Raw genomic sequence first — 20,246 nt, 5'->3', positions numbered from 1 at the left:
CAGTGCTATGCCTGATGACCGCTATATCACCCACGCTGCACGATGCATGAAGCGTCTGGCTCTCCATGCCCTCTCTTTGTCCCTGCAGGAGAAGTTGGCCCACAATAGATGGGAACGGGCCCAGACAGGTGGCAGGATGCTAGACATCAGTGTCCTCAGACCCTGCGAGGAACAGGCCCTGCAGGTTGCAGAGGGGGCCGAGGACAGATCAGTCACTGATGCCAAGCCTGGCCTGCACCGCAGAGGTGAATATTCACCAACCCCCCCAGTTGAGCTGTCACACGTGTGTTCTTCTCGCCAGACATAACGATCATTGCCTCCGATACTGACCACCTGTCCATTCGCCCGCAGGATATCCGTCCGATGGTCCCCCCCGTCCAAGGGAACACCTCGGAAGAATACTCTGAGGATGCCACCATCGAAGCCTTACAGCTGTCAGACCCACCCTCCACCAACACAGAGATACACATTCATTGTTCAGTCAGTGATGGCCATGGCTGAGGGCCTCAGCGGCATGTTCTAATGACTGGGAGATGTGTCCTGGCGCAGGTGGGCCTTACTGAGGTGAAGAGGAGCATGGCGCAGTCTTAGGTGGGCATTGCCGAGGCATTCCAGAGCATTTAGCCAGTATAGAGGAACGTTCTCAGCGTTGCGAATGCCAGGAAACATCCGGCTAAACGCGCTCGACACACGACTCTGTTGCAATTCGGTTAGATCGTGCCCTATGATGGCCATTCATGGAAGGTTGCTTTTTTTAAGGGATTTGGTTGTACATCTTTTGAGTGTTTATTCATTGCTTTTTGTTAATGAATGGAATCTTTTAAAGCAATAGTCTTTTTAGATGGTAATTTGATGGAGAATATGAAATATGAGCCAATTATCAGGCTTTACAATCTAGAGACATCTAGGGCGGGATTCTTCGATCGCCGACTCCAAAATCGTATTCGGCGATCGGCCGGAGGATCCACCTTTGCACTGGAATTGGAGGCAGCACCGTTTCTGCAATTTTTCGCCATCTCAAAACGGCGTACTTGAGAAGTACGCTGCCCGCCATATGAACGGCCTCAGGACGTATCCTGAGCACTCCCCTGATGCTCCACCCTCAATGGGCCGAGTCCCCGACAGCGTGGGGCACGTGTCCTCATAACGTTCGGGGACCTCGTGTGGCTGCTGCGGATTGTGTCCAGCGCCACCACAGTCGGGGGGGGGCGCCGCTCTGCTGGCAGGGTGGGCTTCAGTGGGGGCCGGTGACGATGATCCATGGGTGGCGACGCTGGGTACAGGGGGCAGTTTTTGGCAGGCCGGGTCCTTGCGCAGCCGGCGCCGTGTTGCACAATGCGGCCGCCACAGGCTGCCGCCATGCACGTGCGCATCCACGGACCCGGCCATTCTTGCGGCCGTATCTGCAGGTAAAGCCGGGGGCTTTGCACTGCGCGGCTGCTAGCCCCCCACCGGGCGGAGGATCGGTGCTGGGTCTGCGCTGACTTTCAGGTCGTGCAAATATTTCCTTAATATTTCTTCCTCACCAATTGTCACTTCCTCAGTTGTTATGACCGGGGAGATGGTAGCGTCCATTAGTAATCCAGAGGCCCATGCTAGTGGTCTAGGGACATGGCTTCAAATACCCCCATCGCAGCTGGTGGAATTTAAACACAATTAATAAAATATGGAATATAAAGCTAGTCTCAGTAATAGTGAATAGAAATCATTACCGATGGTTATAAAAACCCACCTGGTTCACTAATATCCTTTAGGAAAGGAAATCTGCCTTCCTTGCCTGGTCTGGCCGACATGTGACTCTATACCCACTGCAATCTGGCTGACTCCTAACTGCCCTCTGAAATGGCCTGGCAAGCCGCTCACAGTGCAAGGGCAATTAGGATGGGCAACAAATGCCGGCCTTTCCAGCAATGCACACATCCTCTGGAAGACTAACTTAAAAAAGAAACAATGACAACGCCAAATCCTTTGATCAATGAATGGTTAGTACTTCTACTGTTCATGTAATGAAGCTTACTGAAACTACAATAGAACCACCTTACAAATTAGCAATCTTCTTGTCTTTCTTCTTCTCGCCAAGCCAGCCTCGTCTACATCATTTTGGTTTTGAATAAGTTCAAATCTCACCCAGAATGTGCCAGCAGAGTGGTAGCATTCTCACCTCACAGGTTAAAGGCTTTGAGTTTACGTGTGGCATACAGAGTTTTCAGCAGGTGAACTAGCTTGGCATTCCAATGCAATATTAAGCAAATGTTGCACCATCGGATATGTTGCCCTACTGCAGAAATGTTAAAAAGAAGAAGAGTCGGGCAGCACGGTGGCCTAGTGGTTAGCACAGCTGCCTCGCGGCACTGAGGTCCCAGGTTCGATCCCGGCTCTGGGTCACTGTCCGTGTGGAGTTTGCACGTTCTCGCCGTGTCTGCGTGGGTTTCGCCCCCACAACCCAAAAATGTGCAGGTTAGGTGGATTGGCCACACTAAATTGCCCCTTAATTGGAAAAAATAATTGGGTAATCTAAATTTTTTTTTAAAAAAAGAAGAGTAATACGGACTCGATGTTAACTCTGTTTCTCTCTCCATAGATGCTGCCAGACCTGCTGAGTATTTCCACCATTTTCTGCTTTTATTTCACACTTCCAGCACCTGCAGTATTTTGCTTTTATCTTCATTATTTATGTTACAAAGATGCCCTTTTTGCCTCTTCGATGGATGTAAAATATCCCATAGATTGAAAGAGCGGTGGAGTTTTCCTGATGTTCCTGTCATCAGCTAATTCTCAACTAACATCTAAAGTGATATTTCATTGCGAGGCACGCATTGACTGCGTTGTTCCCCACATTTACAACACTGACTGCACTTTACACGTATTTTGTTGGCTGTGAACCGCTTTGAAGCGTCCCAAAAGCTGTGAAAGACACAAATGTTTGTCGTCTCCTCTTTTATACAATGGACCCTCCTCCTTGGTGAAGCTCTCGTAAAAAGTGAGCATTCAGTCCCTTTAACAAAACAAATAGCACAACAAAGGACTTTGTGTCATTTGTTTGCTGTCAGCCAACCTTGGGTGTCTTGTAAATAGAGAGCGATACACCATACAAGAAGGTAGTCCTCCCTTTAGTATAGCCTGCAGCTTGCGTGTTCCCTCTTGAACCTGCGATAGAATCCAGCATAAAGCTCCACTCCCATAAAATGGAAAAGATTAAGCTATCAGCGGACACTATGGAATCCATGGTCCGGTTCAGCAGGTAAAAGTTTCCTGATAGTTATAACCAAAATGATCTCCTTGTGAGTCATAATTCATTCTCTGATACTGTAGATAAATACTAATTGCATTTTATTTCTAGTATTGGAACAGAAGGATACATGATCTGTTTGTTATAACAGATGCACTTAGATATCCAGCATCAGTTTGTAATTGAGGCATCTGGCCTCCCAGATAGATATTGTATCATTTTCTGTCTGCAATTGCTCACAAAAGAAGATGGTTGGGTGCAGTCTTGCGTTTTGATGCCTGCTCGAGATGTTCAATATTGATTGCAGTAACCTCATCTTCAACCAGGCCTGACCCCACACTGAGATGTTAGTGATGCTGGAATGTAGACATGAGATTGAAGGAAATTGTATCAATGTGTCCTGATGCTTACAAATGCACCCAATAAAGTAAGACATTCGGACTGTTTGGTTCCATTTGTTGTGCTCTCAGAGTGCTTCCCTACTGAATGTATTTCTGAGCTTTCATTCATGATTTCCAATGAACAGGTTTAGCGTCTCATGTGCAGATTTTTCTTTGTATTAACTTAAAGCAGGGTATCTTATTTCAAAGCATATATGCAGCATGTAACAACTGAGTAGATATGCATTTCAATGTATGTGAGCCCTTCTGTTTATACAAATTCATGGTCATGGTCATACCGTTTTATATTAGTAGAATCTATATTGGGAGGCACGGTAGCATAGTGGTTAGCACTGTTGCTTAACAGCTCCGGGGTACCAGGTTCGATTCCTGGCTTGGGTCACTGTCTGTTCGGAATTTGCACATTCTCCCTGTGTCTGCGTGGGTTTCCTCCGGGTGCTCCGGTTTCCTCCCATAAGTCCCGAAAGACGTGCTGTTAGGTATTTTGGACATTCTGAATCTCCCTCTGTGCACCCGAACAGGCGCCGGAGCGTGGCGACTAGGGGCTTTTCACAGGAACTTAATTGCAGTGTTAATGTAAGCCTACATGTGACAATAAGGATTATTATTATTAGACACCCTTGTAAATGTATTTAAACATCTAGTAACATTGAATGCAAAACCTTTGCAGTCTTCCTCTTTCATTGAAGTTTGGAAACCTGGCTAGACATAGCGCACACAGTATAGCTTCTGGGCTTCTGTCCAGCAGTTATGAGCAGTGTGGTAGTATGACTAGGGAGATCATATTACCTTAGAACCAAGCTGCCATTGGTACAGCAGTCCCGCTGCCCATTGGCCCAGGCAAGTCATGTGCATCTCTGCCAATTGGCTGTGGCTAGTCATGTGGCTCCCTGCCGATTGGCCGAGAGGATGGTAGCTCCGCCTACAAGGCAGGGTATAAAAGCTCATACCATATAGCCTGATATTTGGATCCTCTCTACGACTCGTGTCCGATTCATGGTACATCAAGCAGAACTTTAACTTTGTCAGACTGAATGCTGAGAATCTTAATTTGCCCAGTGAGATGCGCTGTGCAGGCCTATCCCTGCCCTCCATCCAGAACATGGTTGAATGCTGCTTGCCCTTTACCAATGAAGTGACTAGTTGCCCGTTGACCTGTCATTGTTCTTCTGCTGGTCTGAAGTGGTTATTCTGATTAGTTGAGCTGACAGACTCTCCTTACATGGCGCGTGCAACAATGTGCTGAAGTGTGGCACTTTTATTTGGGTTGCATAACACATCAGCAGATAACCAGTAACTAATGAATTAACACACACGATTAAAAAACACCCCATACTCTCATTTGCCATTTCACCAACAAATGTACGAAAATGGAGAAGTGCAGTTGCAGATGCCATGTGAAAATAAGTATTGAGATTATACGCCCAGCAACAACTCTGCCATTATTTTTCTATTTATTAATCAAAATATAAATTAGCCGAAAATGGCTTGCCAGTTTGCCACATGTGGTTAGCGGCTAATTTATCCACACTGAGATTATATAAATCAGGTCTTATAGTTAATTTTAAAGTTGCTAAGTCACCTGTTGGACAAGGTGTATCCTGCCTTTAATATTCTTATGTCATTTCAGAAGACAGAAATGTCATGCTGTCCGATGAGTATATTTATTTACAGATGAGATAATATATAGGATCAGACGATTGTCAATATACCAGTGTTACAAAAATCAAACTTGTATGGTGCACAAGCCCCAAAATCTATGGACCGAAATCTTAATGGCCATACTGGGATTGCACTCACTAGTGCCCCCAATCCTGATTCTGACAGAGGCAGTGGGAGAGCCCCTCATGTGCACATGGCTGAGAAATGGAGGGGAGATTAGAAATGGGCCAATAGTTTGTAAGGGCAAAGGGGTCAGGTTGTGGAAGGAGCTTTGTGATATTGGTTTTGAAAGCAAAGGGAACAGTAGTGGAGAGGACACCTTCCAGCATTAGTTCAGATTTAGTTGTATTCACAGTTTTAAAATAAGGAAGATATCCTTGGTTTAAATGATTTAAGTAGTTTACCCGACCAATTACATCCTCAAAAACCTCTAATAAATTTGTCAAACATGATTTCCTTTCGTAAAACCACGTTGACTCTGCTTGATCATATTTTGCTTTTCAAAGTGCTTTGTTAAGACTTCCTTAAAAATATATCCCGGCATTTTCTTGCCAACTAATGTCAGACGAACTGGTCTGTAGTTCTCCATTTTCTCTCTCCCTTCTTCCTTGAATAGCAATGTTACATTTATTAACTTACAGTCCACTGGGACTGTTCCAGAATCTAGGGAATTTTGCAAACACTAGCAGTTCTGTAATTTACCTGTTTTTTTTTTACAATTAATTTCCACGGGTTAAGGTTCCTTTGTTACATTGAAGTAACTGCAGGAGATCTGTGTCACCTATATTAGACTGGCTAATGACCTGGCAAAATATAGGGGAGACATTTTAATCAATAAGACGTATAATAGATTGTAAACTCCAGACTGGAGGCAATTTGTCTGCTGCAGCTGAGAGCACTCCATGCTTGTTCCTGGAAATCACATTTGTGTGCACTTTTTGCTTGTTAAATACTACATTTTGTAATGCGTATTATTTCCAGTAAAAGAAACATAGGCCAGAAATCACTCTCGCCAATAATCACAAATGACTGTCCTTCCAGAGTCGTGTTCCTAAGACAAATTAATTGAGGATTTGTTAGAGGATAGAACTATTCGCAGTTTAAATATTCTCCCCCTATAGAGAACTATAGAGAGGTCCTGTACCTCCTGAATAATAAGAGTCTGAATAGGATTGAGAGCGGAAGGATCTAGGGATCCTCTGATTCACTCACCCCATTACATCTTAATCACTCCAAGACCATAAGACATCGGAGGAGAATTAGGCCATTCAGCCCATTAACTCTGCTCTGCCATTCAATTATGGCTGATATGTTTCTCATCCCCATTCTCCTGCCTTCTCCCCATAACCTCTGATCCCCTAATTAATCAAGAACCTATCTATCTATGTCTGAAAGACACTCAGTGACTTGGCCTCCACAGCCTTCTGCAGCAATGAGTTCCCCAGATTCACTACACTCTGGCTGAAGAATTCCTCCTCATCTCAGCTTTCAAGGATTGTCTGACAAGTGGAAATCCATGCGGGCAGCATCAGAGGTTGGCAGAGCTTCTATTTCTCACCCTAGCTGTCTCTCTAACCCACGGAGGAGTCCACAGGTCCCTGGACCCCCGAAGAGGATTGATAGGAGGACAGCCTGGAGCCTTCCACCCAGGTGACCCTGGGGATGTCCAGACCATCTGAAAGCCTCCCTCACTGTGAGTGACACACCTCCAGTCACGCACACCAAGGAGGACAGCGCTGCAACACCATGCTGCCTGAAAGCATGCCCGGATACTGAAGGTCCTGGTCCCCAAGGGGTACCCGCCCAGGCCATCTGAGGCAACAGGGCATGTCAGTCAGCAGGCCGCCTCATCCTCCACAGTGGATCCCGAGATACACCCAGATGTAGCGGGAAGGTGAGGGAGGCTAAGAACATTAGGCACCTAGTGGAAATGCGTGAATCCAGGCACTAATAGAGATAAGTCACCGTTGTAATAACTGGCTGGTATCAAAAGTAATGATCACCGATAAACCCATCAAGTCGATCACCCATAAAGTTCTACCTAGCTCTCATGTCATAGCGCATCATTGCATCAACCCCGGCGCAAAATTAGCGCATCCTCCCTCATCACTGAGGGAATGGCAGCACGATGGTTCTCCCGGTACCAACACTGTGAACACAGTGGTGCTGTGCTGCTACCCCCAAAGACCCCGCCCCAGCAGTGCAAAGCTGAAGGCCTCCCATGTCTGCCAACAATGTTGAGCAATGTGGATACCATTGGACGAAAGCTTGTGAAAATCTGTCTACCACATCAGTCTCTGGAGATGCACACTGGCACCCCTGACCTCGGAGGAGGCTGTAGCAGTTGAGAAGTGTCATTCAGTCTCTCTGTGCCCCAAGAGCACCTCGTTTAATGTTAGGGTGCAATCAGCTCTCAGTCAGACAGGAGTCAGAAAGGAGAAGAGCAGCATCGCTCTGTCCCCACTGTAAATCATCATCATTCTCCTGCAGTGTCCGGTAATATCGCATTCACGCCCTGCCCATGAATGATGCAACCATTATCATAGATTATCATAGAATTTACAGTGCAGAAGGAGGCCATTCGGCACATCGAGTCTGCACTGGCTCTTGGAAAGAGCACCCTACCCAAGGTCAACACCTCCACCCTATCCCCATAACCCAGTAACCCCACCCAACACTAAGGGCAATTTTGGACACTATGGGCAATTTATCATGGCCAATCCACCTAACCTGCACATCTTTGGACTATGGGAGGGAACCGGAGCACCCGGAGGAAACCCACGCACACACAGGGAGGATGTGCAGACTCCGCACAGACAGTGACCCAAGCCGGAATTGAACCTGGGACCCTGGAGCTGTGAAGCAATTGTGCTATCCACAATGCTACCGTGCTGCATTATGATGACCTTCCACTAACAGCACACAAGTGACAAGATGTTAGACCCCAGAGAAGAAGAGGCCTTGCCACCCTAGTCCTGGCTGTCCCCAAACAGAGAGGCCATGAAGGTGTCCATAGTCCTGCACCCCATGGCAACCCAGGCCATCTCCCAAAATACTACCTCGGCCTCCTCCACAGGTTGACCCTCAGTGCCCTCCTTGATCTCCACCTCCATGTCCTCCACCTCCATATCCTCCTTACCCATCTGCTCACCCTGTTGCAGTGCAAGGTTGTGCAGGGTGCAGCACAACACAATGATGCAGGACACCCTCAGAAGGTCCAGGCACCGGAAGCACATTTTGACCAGACCGAACGCCTGGTCAGACAAATGAGCATCATTGTACCAAGTCTCAGCAGGTGTTTGGGGTCTCCGCACTGGTGTCATCAGCCATCTCCTGAGTGTCCGAGATGAGCCATCCCTCCAGCCGTTGTTCTCCCTCAAAAACGGCTGGAATTTGTGAGCATCCCAAGATGTAGTTGTCATGGACGCTCCCCGGGAAATGGGCACACACCTGCATAGTGCACATGACATGGTCGAACACCAACTGGATGTTGAAGGAGTTGACTCCCTTGCGGTTTGGAAATAGGGCCCCAATGTCGCCAAAGGAAATGCAGGGCCACGTGGGCAAAATCGATCACACCCTGTACAGGCCATCTGTGTGGGTGAAGCCCATGGTCCTGGCGTCTTGGCTCACATGGTCATTGTCCAAATTAATGTAGAGATGAGTCCTCATAAATAGTGTATCCATCCCTTCGGCATTTATGTGCGGCAGACTGGGAGATGCTGCAGGGGGCACCCCACCCATGAAGCCCTGAAATGAGGCTGTGACTTTCAAGGTCACAGGCTATGGGTGGCCTTCCAGTCCATGGGGGGCCAACTTCTGCGTCACCTGGCCACCATCCCCCAGGGCCGACACAGTCTTCTTCAGCGCTGCACCTCTGACATTTGGAGGTAGATGCTCTCTGATGGTAGATCTGTGGCCTGTCCTGTCTCCTCCGAGTTTCCTGCATCAATGGCCCAGCACCCAGTTGATGAACGAACCCTGCCTCCCCTTCCTCTGATCCTGTCCATGTGCACCTGCACGTTGACGTTTCTGCTGCTGCTTGATAGCTATCAATAGAACTGCCAACGCGACTGGCTGCCTGGTTCTCTTGAACCACAAACAAATGGACGAAAACATAAAAGTGACAATGCCCTGACTGGCAGCCCTCTCAGGATCTGGGACACCCACCCATGCACACCCCCATGTGAGCGACTTTCCAATGATTCTCACTCCCTCCCCCGTCACACAATAGCCAATTCCCCACAGTTGCCCCTCTCAACTCCAACTGAATGAAGCGCTTCAATCTTTGAGAACCTCAGTGGGACCCGTGACTCCCCCAAGGGTGAGGAATGAGTTGAGTGCATTCAATGCATCTGCATTCTAACCTGATGGGGGAAAATAGACGCTGCCACCTGTTACGCTTGAATGGGGTGAGTAATGAGCACTGTTACCCGGGCGACTTGCATTGGTGGCAACACCTGTATCATCTCCCTGTTATGGAGAGGTGAGTTTAAGCCTTGGAGTTTAATGCTTGGGGATTATCATAGAATTTACAGTGCAGAAGGAGGCCATTCGGCCCATCGAGTCTGCACCGGCTCTTGGAAAGAGCACCCTACCCAAGGTCAACACCTCCACCCTATCCCCATAACCCAGTAACCCCACCCAACACTAAGGGCAATTTTGGACACTATGGGCAATTTATCATGGCCAATCCACCTAACCTGCACATTTTTGGACTGTGGGAGGAAACCGGAGCACCCGGATGAAACCCACGCACACACGGGGAGGATGTGCAGACTCCGCACAGACAGTGACCCAAGCCAGAATCAAACCTGGGACCCTGAAGCTGTGAAGCAATTGTGCTATCCACAATGCTACCGTGCTGCCCAAAGATTTAACATTTGGGAGCCAATCAGTGGCACACTCATGCATTACAATACTGACTTAATTGGCAAAATTGACTCATCAAGGGTGAGGGAGCTGATTAGGCAACTGGCTTCCCTCTCTGGCAGGCGAGACAAACCTGATTCATGTTAAGGCTGCAAATTGCAGTCAACCTCATCCTTAGATGGCATCCACATTCCTTCAACACTCATGGACCATGGATTAAACAAACCTCCCAACCTAAACAGCGAGCAACCCTTCATTTCATCCCTGATAGCCGAGCCTCCATCACCTATATTTTGCGCTTTCAGTCAACTCATTCCCTCAACCTGAGGGTGCGGTTCCTTCAAGAAGTCCTTCATCCACAAGTTGAAATGCAGCCATATAAAAAAAAAATCAGCAAAGTAATTTAGTAGAAAAACATCATGATTTTACAATGTTCCAAAAAAGAGAGAATGAACGGTGAACCTATTGTGATATCAGGAAAAAAGAATCTTGTCACTTGATTTATCAATTGTCACATCCTGTACTTTGGCACACAGGCTGGGCACTGCCTCACACGGTTTGGACCGGCACTTGTTGGGTTACGGGTATAGGGTGGATACGTGGGTTTGAGTAGGGTGATCATGGCTCGGCACAACATTGAGGGCCGAAGGGCCTGTTCTGTGCTGTACTGTTCTATGTTCTATGTTCTATATGTCTGTCTGAAGTTTTTTAAAATAAATTTAGAGTGCCCAATTATTTTTTTCCAATTAGGGGGAATTAGCCTGGCCAATCCACCCAACCTGCACATCTTTGGGTTGTGGGGGCGAGACCCACGCAAACACGGGGAGAATGTGCAATCTCCACACGGACACTGACCCAGAGCTGGGATCGAACCTGGGACCTCGGCGCTGTGAGGCAGCAGTGCTAGCCACTGCGCCACCGTGCTGCCATGTCTGTCTGAAGTTGATGTGCTTCAAGAGAATGCATACCAGCACCGTCACTAAAATAGAGAGATTTGCTCTGTGCACTATATGTAATGAAATCATAAACATGTTTTTTTTTATGAACAGATTTATGATTTTGTAGCACAATGTGCACAGAGGAAATCTTCCACGGAAAATGTTGAGAGTCAGTTCCTGGAAGAGACAGATGAATTAACCTTTTCTGGTGCAACCTATCACCAAAATCATTACTGATTACCTGAGGTGATAAATTGGACAAACAAAAGTGACTAATCAATCTCCCGGCTCTTTATCTTAGTACAGCTGCTCAGGTTGTACCTCCTTGTTAGACTTACTATTAATGTTCTCAATGAAATTAGATCCGAAGACACTACTTGCAGGATTCTCCTGTAAATGGGCTTAGCTTTAATAATCACATTACACTTGACACTATAAGAGTCAGCTATTAATGATAACTACTTAAATGCTTCCGAACCATTTTTCATGTTCCACAGTGTCTGTGTCACAAAGCTTTTGCTGTGGACTAAATGCACCTGCCCTTTTGGAAGATTCATGTGCAGCACAAATTTGAGGTGCACACTCCTTGTGTTGCAATGTACCGCACTTTTGTGAGTAACTCAAATCCAGATTTAGTTATAATTCAAAATGTACTTCATAATATAATTGTAAGAAACCGTGCAAAGCACCGTAAGGTTTTGTTTTACCTCTGATTTAAAAACGGGCTGAAGGAATCCATTTAATTTGAGGCGTCTTCACCTCTTCACCCTCTAATTTTACATCAATGTCCAGACTGAGGCATTTTTCTCGATGTAATCGAGGTGTTATTGCCTCTAAGCCTCACCAATAAAATCGTGAGGCTTGAGAATTCCAACAGATTTTCCCTTTGGAGCTTTTGGACTCTTCTCCACATTTCCTCAATTCAACCGGCCGTTTGTCTCTGTTCCCCAAACCAACTCCCATTTCCCCGCCTCGAACCCCAGCTCAAACTACCGCTGTCCTGCTCACCCTCCACAGTTCATGCTGAAACTCTCCACCCTGCACCCTTCCTTGCTACTTGCAGCTACTGCAGGCTGTGAGAGGAAATGTCACATATTGGAAAGCCATCAGGTGAATGCTCATCCACAGCTGTGTTCAATCTGTTGGGAAGATTTAGCAGGTCAGAGTTGAGAAGGATTTTTATCTTGGCAGCAAGCGTGGATAAGGAGAAACTGACCCCAAAACATCGACTTATCTGTATGAATCACAGCTGGTTGACAATAGAACCAGCATGTAGTATTTCACGCATGTTACCTAGTACGATATGTGATGCACTATCAATTACGCGAAGACGAGAGAAATCGAGGCTTTGTTATACTGAGATGTGTGGCCGCCTACAGCAGCTGATGAAATGGCTGCTGTACGGGGAGCACACATATTTATACTCCGTCTACTGGGCGGAGCCAGCAGGCAGCGATCTACCCCCGTACCTGTAGTACAGGGGCTTTACCGTAAAACACATATATATAAGAACATAAGAACATAAGAACTAGGAGCAGGAGTAGGTCATCTGGCCCCTCGAGCCTGCTCCGCCATTCAATTAGATCATGGCTGATCTTTTGTGGACTCAGCTCCACTTTCCGGCCCGAACACCATAACCTTTAATCCCTTTATTCTTCAAAAAACTATCTATCTTTACCTTAAAAACATGTAATGAAGGAGCCTCAACTGCTTCACTGGGCAAGGAATTCCATAGATTCACAACCCTTTGGGTGAAGAAGTTCCTCCTAAACTCAGTCCTAAATCTACTTCCCCTTATTTTGAGGCTATGTCCCCTAGTTCTGCTGTCACCCGCCAGTGGAAACAACCTGCCCGCATCTATCCTATCTATTCCCTTCATAATTTTAAATGTTTCTATAAGATCCCCCCTCATCCTTCTAAATTCCAACGAGTACAGTCCCAGTCTACTCAACCTCTCCTCATAATCCAACCCCTTCAGCTTTGGGATTAACCTATTGAATCTCCTCTGCACACCCTCCAGCGCCAGTACGTCCTTTCTCAAGTAAGGAGACCAAAGCTGAACACAATACTCCAGGTGTGGCCGCACTAACACCTTATACAATTGCAACATAACCTCCCTAGTCTTAAACTCCATCCCTCTAGCAACGAAGGACAAAATTCCATTTGCCTTCTTAATCACCTGTTGCACTTGTAAACCAACCTTCTGTGACTCATGCACTAGCACACCCAGGTCTCTCTGCACAGCGGCATGCTTTAATATTTTATCGTTTAAATAATAATCCCGTATATACTGTATATACTGTATATACAGTATATACATCAGTGGTGTACATTCACATTCACCCCCTGTTAAAAACATGAGTCCAGCGTGGGTGGTGGAGAACTATATACGGAGAGCTGTGTTTAAAATTATAGATAATATTAGGAATTCAGGCGGACCGGTGCCTTGATCTGTCGTCGAGAGCCCCGCAGTACTGGTGGCGACTCAGGCGGCGGCTTGGTCTTCGGTGACTCTGGGAGCGTGTTGAAATCCTCTTCATCCCCGGGTGGGAGCAAGGGGAGGACGGATTGTCCTGGAGTGGGGGCTGCGCCGGGGGATGGGAGGATGGCGCCGGGGTGGGGGGGGGGGGGGGGGGGGGGGGGGGGGCGTGGACCCAGCTGGTGCCAGGTCCCTGAGGGAGACTGTATCTTGGCGGCCATCGGGGTGCGCTACGTAAGCGTACTGCAGGTTGGCGTTCAGTAGCTGTACCCTCTCAACCAACGGGTCCGCCTTATGGAGTTGAAAGTGTCTACGGAGGAGAACAGGTCCTGGACCTGCCAGCCATGTTGGGGGAGAAACCCCGGAGGTGAACTTCCTAGGGAAGGCAAAGAGACGTTCATGGGGGGTTTCATTTCTCGCGGTGCACAGGAGCGACTGAATGGAGTGAAGTGCGTCAGGGAGGACCTCCTGCCAGCGGGAGGCCGGGAGATTTCTGGACTGTAGGGCCAGCTGTACAGCCCTCTAGACCGTCCCATTCTCCCGCTCCACCTGCCCGTTTCCCCTGGGGTTGTAGCTGGTCGTCCTGCTCGAGGCAATGCCCCTGTTGAGCAGGTACTGTCGCAGCTCATCGCTCGTGATCCCCGGTCGTTGTGGACGTAGGCGGGGAAGCCAAACAGAGCAAAGTTGGTGTTGAGGGCTTTGATGACGGTGGCAGACGTCAAGTCGGGGCATGGGATGACAAAGGGGAATTGGGGACATTCATCGACCACATTGAGGAAGTATGTATTCCAGTCAGTGGAGGGGAGGGGCCCTTTGAAGTCCACTCTGAGGCGTTCAAAGGGGCGGGAGGCCTTCACCAGGCACGCACGGTCTGGCTGAAGGGAACCCTAAGAAAGTGGTAAAGGCGGCAGTCTGCTTCGAACGCAGTGTATGGTCAGTTCGCCTTCCAGATGGGGAGCTGGTGGTAGGCAGATTTCAGGTCCACTGTCGAGAAGACCCGGTACTGTGTAATCTGATGGACCAAATCAGATATGCGTGGGAGGGGGTACGCGTCGAGCTGTGTGTACCGATTGATGGTCTGACTGTAGTCAATGACCATCCTGTATTTCTCCCCAGTTTTGACCACGACCACTTGGGCTCTCCAGGGGCTGTTGCTGGCCACGATGATGCCTTCCCGAAGCAGCCGCTGGACTTCAGACCTGATGAAGGTCCTGTCCTGGGCATTGTACCGTTTGCTCCTGGTGGCGACGGATTTGCAATCCGGGGTTAGGTTTGCAAAAAGGGAAGGCGGGTCGACCTTAAGGGTCGCGAGGCTGCACACGGTAAGGGGTGGTAGGAGCCCGCCAAATTTCAGGGTTAGGCTCTGGAGGTTGCACTGGAAGTCCAGGCTGAGTAGCAAGGCAGCACAGAGGTTGGGGAGGACGTAGAGGTGGAAGCCGCTGAACTCCATGCCCTGGACGGTGAGGGTGGCGATGCAGTACCCCCGGATCACCACGAAGTGGGATTCGGAGACCAGGGAGATTCTCTGGTTGGCGGGGTATACCGCGAGGGAGCAGCACCTTACCGTATCGGGTTGAATGAAGCTCTCAGTGCTCCCGGAGTCCAGCAGGCAGGAAATCTCATGCCCGTTGACCTTCACCTTTGTTGAAGCGGTCGCGAGGTTGTGTGGTCAAGACTGGTCAATTGTGACTGAGGCGAGACGCAGCTGGTCGTCGGCGGTTGCAGGCAATGAGCGGCCTGATGAGGTGCTCGACGGGCAGGGGTCCTGAGTCGGGTAAGATGGCGGCGTCCACGGGCCGCACGTGTCCTGGGGGAGGCAGGATGGCGACGCCCTGGGGCTGCACGTGTCCTGGGGCAGGCAAGATGGCGGCGCCCATTGGTCCTGGGAGAGACAAGATAGCGACACCCACGGGCCGCACGTGTTTTGAGCAGAGCAAGATGGCGGCGCCCACTGGCCGCACGTGGTCCAAGGAGGGGAAGATGATGGCGCCCACTGGCCGCACGTGGGGGGTGCCGGGACAATAGTGGCGATTGAGCGGGTCTGGCACACTGCAGCGAAATGTCCCTTCTTGCCACATTCCTTGCAGAGGGTCCTCCGTGCCGGGCAGCGCTGTCCGGGGTGTTTTGACTGTCCACAGAAGTAGCATTTGGGTCCCCTGGGGTTGGTTGGCTGCCATGCGGCACAGGCGTGGGGTTGTCTGGGGACTATCGCTGATGGGGTCCACGATGGAGCGCCCGTATGCAGAGTCCACGATGCACAGGTGGGGTGGGCCACGCGGTCAGGGGCATACGCCTGAATATTGCGTGACACGACCGTAAGTGAGAGCGCTAGTTTTTTGGTCGCCGCGAGGCCGAGCGTGGCCCCTTCTAAGAGGCGCTGCCGGATGTAGTCAGATCCTATGCCCGTAACTAATGCGTCTCTCATCAGCAGGTTCGAGTGTTCCGTGGCCGAAACGGCCTGGCAGTCACAATCTCTAACTAGGGCAAGCAGGGCACGCCAGAAATCTTCCACCGACTCACCGGGAAGTTGGCGCCACATGGAGAGGAGATGCCTAGCATAGATTTTGTTAGTCCGCTGAGCGTAGTTTTCCTTCCGTAGCGCCATGGCCTCTGCGTCGGTTGGCGCGTCCTGGATGAGGGGAAAGACGTTTGAGCTCAGCCGCGTGTACAGAATCTGGAGCTTCTGTGCTTCTGGGATTGCATCTGGCGCAGACCCGATGAACGCTTCAAAACAGGCTAGCCAATGTTCAAAATCCTTTTTGGCGTTGTCTGTTTGAGGATGCAGCTGCAGGCGATCCGGCTTGATGCGAAGGTCCATCTCTGAAAAATATCTGTGTAATAAATTGATGCACTATCAATTGCGACCAGACGAGAGTAGATTGTAATCGAGGCTTTATTACACAGAGATGTGTGGCCTCCTACAGCAGCTGACGAAATGGCTGCTGTACGGGGAGCACACATTTATACTCCGCCTACTGGGCGGAGCCATCAGGCAGCGATCTACCCCCGTACCTGTAGTACAGGGCCCTTACCGTAAAGCAAATATATATACAGTATATATATCAGTGGTGACGACCACAATATGTGCAACAGGGAGACAAAGTGATTACTTTTAATGCCAGGCTAAGCCTTAGATGTCATCTTTCAGCTGAGACATTAAAAAATGTCTGCTATCTCAGGAGCACATAAAGAGATCTTCTGGCATTGTTCAAAGAAGACCAGAAGAATTCTTCCAATCTTCTGGCCCGTATTTTCCCCCTCAATCAGTATCCGAACATTCATTTCATTGGCCTTCATAGCGAGAGGATTTGTACAGAGACCACACCTGGAATATTGTGTGCAGTTTTGGTCTCCTTATCTGAGGAAGGATGTCCTTGCTCTAGAGGGAGTTCAGAGAAGGCTGCGCAGACTGATTCCTGAGATGACGGGATTGACATATGAAGAGAGATTGAGTCAGTTAGGATTATATTCGCTGGAGTTTAGAAGAATGAAGGGGGATCTTATAGAGACCTATAAAGTTCTAACAGGTCCAGACAGGGTAGATGCAGGAAGGATGTTCCTGAAGATGGGGATGTACAGAACCAGTGGGTCATAGACTAAGGATACGGGGTAAACCTTTTCGGACTAAGTTGAGGAGAAATTTCTTTACCCAGAGAGTGATCGGCCTGTGGAATTCACTGCCACAGGAAGCAGTTGAGGTCAAATCGTTGTATGTTTTCAAGAAGCAGTTAGATATCGCTCTTGGGCCTAAAGGGATCAAAGGATATGGGAGAAAGTGGGAACAGGTTACTGAGTTGCATGATCAGCCATGACCATATTGAAAGGAAGAACAGGGTCAAAGGGCTGAATGGTCTGCTCCTGCTCTTATTTTCTATGTTTCTATGTTCCCTCTTTGTTGAAGCCTACCTCCATGCAATTTGGTTTCTGTGCTTTCTGACATTATAGCAGTGATTGCACTTCCAGTTTAATTGGCTGTATAGAGCTTTGGGAAGTGTTGAGGTTGTGAAAGGTGCTACATTAAGACAGGGGAGGTGGAGGTATAGTGATATTACACTGGACTAGTACCCCAGAGACCCAGGGTAATGCTCTGGGGACCCAGGTTCAAATTCCACCACTGCAGGTGGCAAAATTTGAATTCAATAAATATCTGGAATTAAAAAAGTCTAATGGTGATCAAGAAATCATTGTTGATTGTTGGAAAAACCCATCTGGTTCACTGATGTCCTTTAGGGAAGGAAATCTGCCATCATTACCTGGTCTGGGCAATTAGGGATGGGCAATAAATGCTGGCTCAGCCTGCGACACCCAATTCATTTCTGGGATATGGTCATCACTGGCTCGGAAGATGATGGGGAGCTTCCTTCCTGAATCGCTGCACTCTCTGTAATGTAGGTACACCCACAGTGCTATTAGGGAAGGAGTTCCAGAATTTAACAATGACAGTGAAGGATGGTGACATATTTCCAAGACTGGAAGGGGAACTTCCTGGTAATGACGTTCCAAGGTCTCTGCTGACCTTGTCCTTCTAGATGGTAGTGGTTGTGGATTTGGAAGGTGCTACGTAAGAAGCCTTGATTAGTTGTGTCCTGCATCTTGTAGATGGTACACACTGCTGCCACTGGTCATCAGTGGTGGAGGAAGTGAATGTGTGTGGAAATTTTGCCAATCAAGCGGGCTACTTTGTCCTGGATAGTGTCGAGCTTCTTGAGTGTTGCTGGAGCTGCACTCCTCCAGGCAAGTGGAGAGTATTCCATTAAATTCCTGACTTGTGTTTTGTAGATGGTGGACAGGCTTTGGGAAGTCAGGAGGTGAGCTTCTAGCTGAAGGATTTCTAGCCTTTGAACTGCTCTTGTAGCCACAGTATTTATAGGACTAATTCAGTTCAGTTGATAGTGGGGGATTCAGCGATAGTAATGGCATTGAATGTCGTAGTCTCTTGTTGGAGATGGTCATTGCCTGTCACTTGCGTGGTGCAAATATTACTTGCCAGTTCTCAGCCCAAGATATCCAGATCTTGCTGTATTTGGACATAGGCTGCTGCAGTACCTGAGGAGTCAGGAATGGTGCTGAACATTGTGCAATCATCAGCGAATTTCACCACTTCTGACCTTATGATGGAAGGAAGGTAATTGATTAAGCAGCTGAAGATGGTTGGCCTGGGACCTACCCTGAGGAACTCCGGCAGTGATGTCCTGGAACTGAGATGATTTACCTCCAACAACCATCTTCCTTTGTGCCAGGTATGGCTCTAATGTCCTCCTCTGATTCCCAATGTCTCCATCTTTGTCCTGGGACTGAGGTGATTGGCCTCCAACAACCACAACAATCTTCGATTTTTGCTCATTATGACTTTCGCCAGTGGACACTTTTCCCCCGATTACCATTGACTTTAATTTAGCTACAACTCTTTGAGGCTCACTTGGTCAAATGTTGTCTTGATGTCAAGGGCAGGAACTTCCATCTCATTTCTGGAATTTGGATACTTCTGTCCTTTTGTTAAATAAATCTAAAATGAGATGTGGAGCTGAGCGATCCTTGTTGTACCCAAACTAAGCATTGACGAGCAGGCTATTTGCCAGTAAGTGTTGGTTGATAACACCATGTGGATCCCTTTTATCACGTTGCTGATGATTGAGAGTAGACTGATGAAGTGATAATCGACTGCATTGGATTTGTTTTATTTTTTTGTAGATCAGACATATCTGGGCCATTTCCCATGTTCTTGGGTTGATGTGTTGGATCTGTACTGGCACAGTTTGGCTAGAGGCGTGGCTTGTTCAAGGCCAGCTCATGTCTTCAGCTCTGCAGCCAGGATGCTGTTGGGTTCCATAGCCACTGGTGTATCTCATGGGCTCAGCCACTTACTTATGTCATGTGGAGTGAATTAAATTGATTGAAGATTTGCATCTGAGATGATGGGGCCCTTAGGAGGAGCCAGAAATGGACCACCCACTCGGCACTTCTGGCTGAAAATGGTTGCAAATGTTTCCGCCATGTCTATGGCACTCAAGTACTGGTCATCATTGAGAGTGGGGATGTTCATGAAACCTGTTCCTTTCATTGTTCCCCTGCCATTAATGGTTTGATGTGGCAGGACTACGCAACATTGATCTCATTTGTATGTGATTTTAAATTTACTTTTAAACATTGGTACAATGTTAATTAAAATCCAGAAACCAAAACCAGAAGAGCACAATATTTTTTTCATTAAATGCTTTTATTGATTTTCATATTTTTACGATATAATCCAGCACTCACTGAAAGGTTAATGCTTGCATATTTACGGAGCTCCCTAGGAGAAACGAGCAGACAAACAAAACAGAAAGAGAAAATATACACATTCAAACAAGGTCCTTGTCTGGCCGTTCAGCCCTGGTTAGTCTCCCGATGTTGGCCCTGGCGTGTATCACCCAGAATGCTGGAGTTGGTCCCTGTTTCTCCCTCTTGTCCTCGGGCCCATCCTCCGCGGTTATGCCGCCTGTATATCATGGTCCCCACTGTGGGTTTCTTGCCCCCCCTCCTTCTCACTCCCTTCCCCCCCCCCTTTCACCACTTCCCTCCCCTCATCTTGGCTTTGCGTTTTGTGGCTCCCATGTGCCATTCCCTTTCCCCCCAACTGTGTTGGTTGTTGGCTACGAACAGGTCTTAGAACAAGTTGTTGAATG

The 20,246-nt window shown here is 48.2% G+C and overlaps 1 protein-coding gene across 1 annotated transcript in view; it reads left to right on the top strand.

The window, feature by feature from the left end:
- LOC119971858 (protein inscuteable homolog) overlaps window positions 1-20,246 on the top strand; it is a 442,888-nt gene that overhangs the window by 190,485 nt on the left and 232,157 nt on the right. The window lies entirely within an intron of this gene.

The sequence above is a fragment of the Scyliorhinus canicula genome, chromosome 9, assembly GCF_902713615.1.
Source record: "Scyliorhinus canicula chromosome 9, sScyCan1.1, whole genome shotgun sequence".
NCBI classification, from domain to species: domain Eukaryota; kingdom Metazoa; phylum Chordata; class Chondrichthyes; order Carcharhiniformes; family Scyliorhinidae; genus Scyliorhinus; species Scyliorhinus canicula.
The sequence above is the reverse complement of the archived record's forward strand: the minus strand, read 5'-3'. Positions and strand labels throughout refer to the sequence as shown.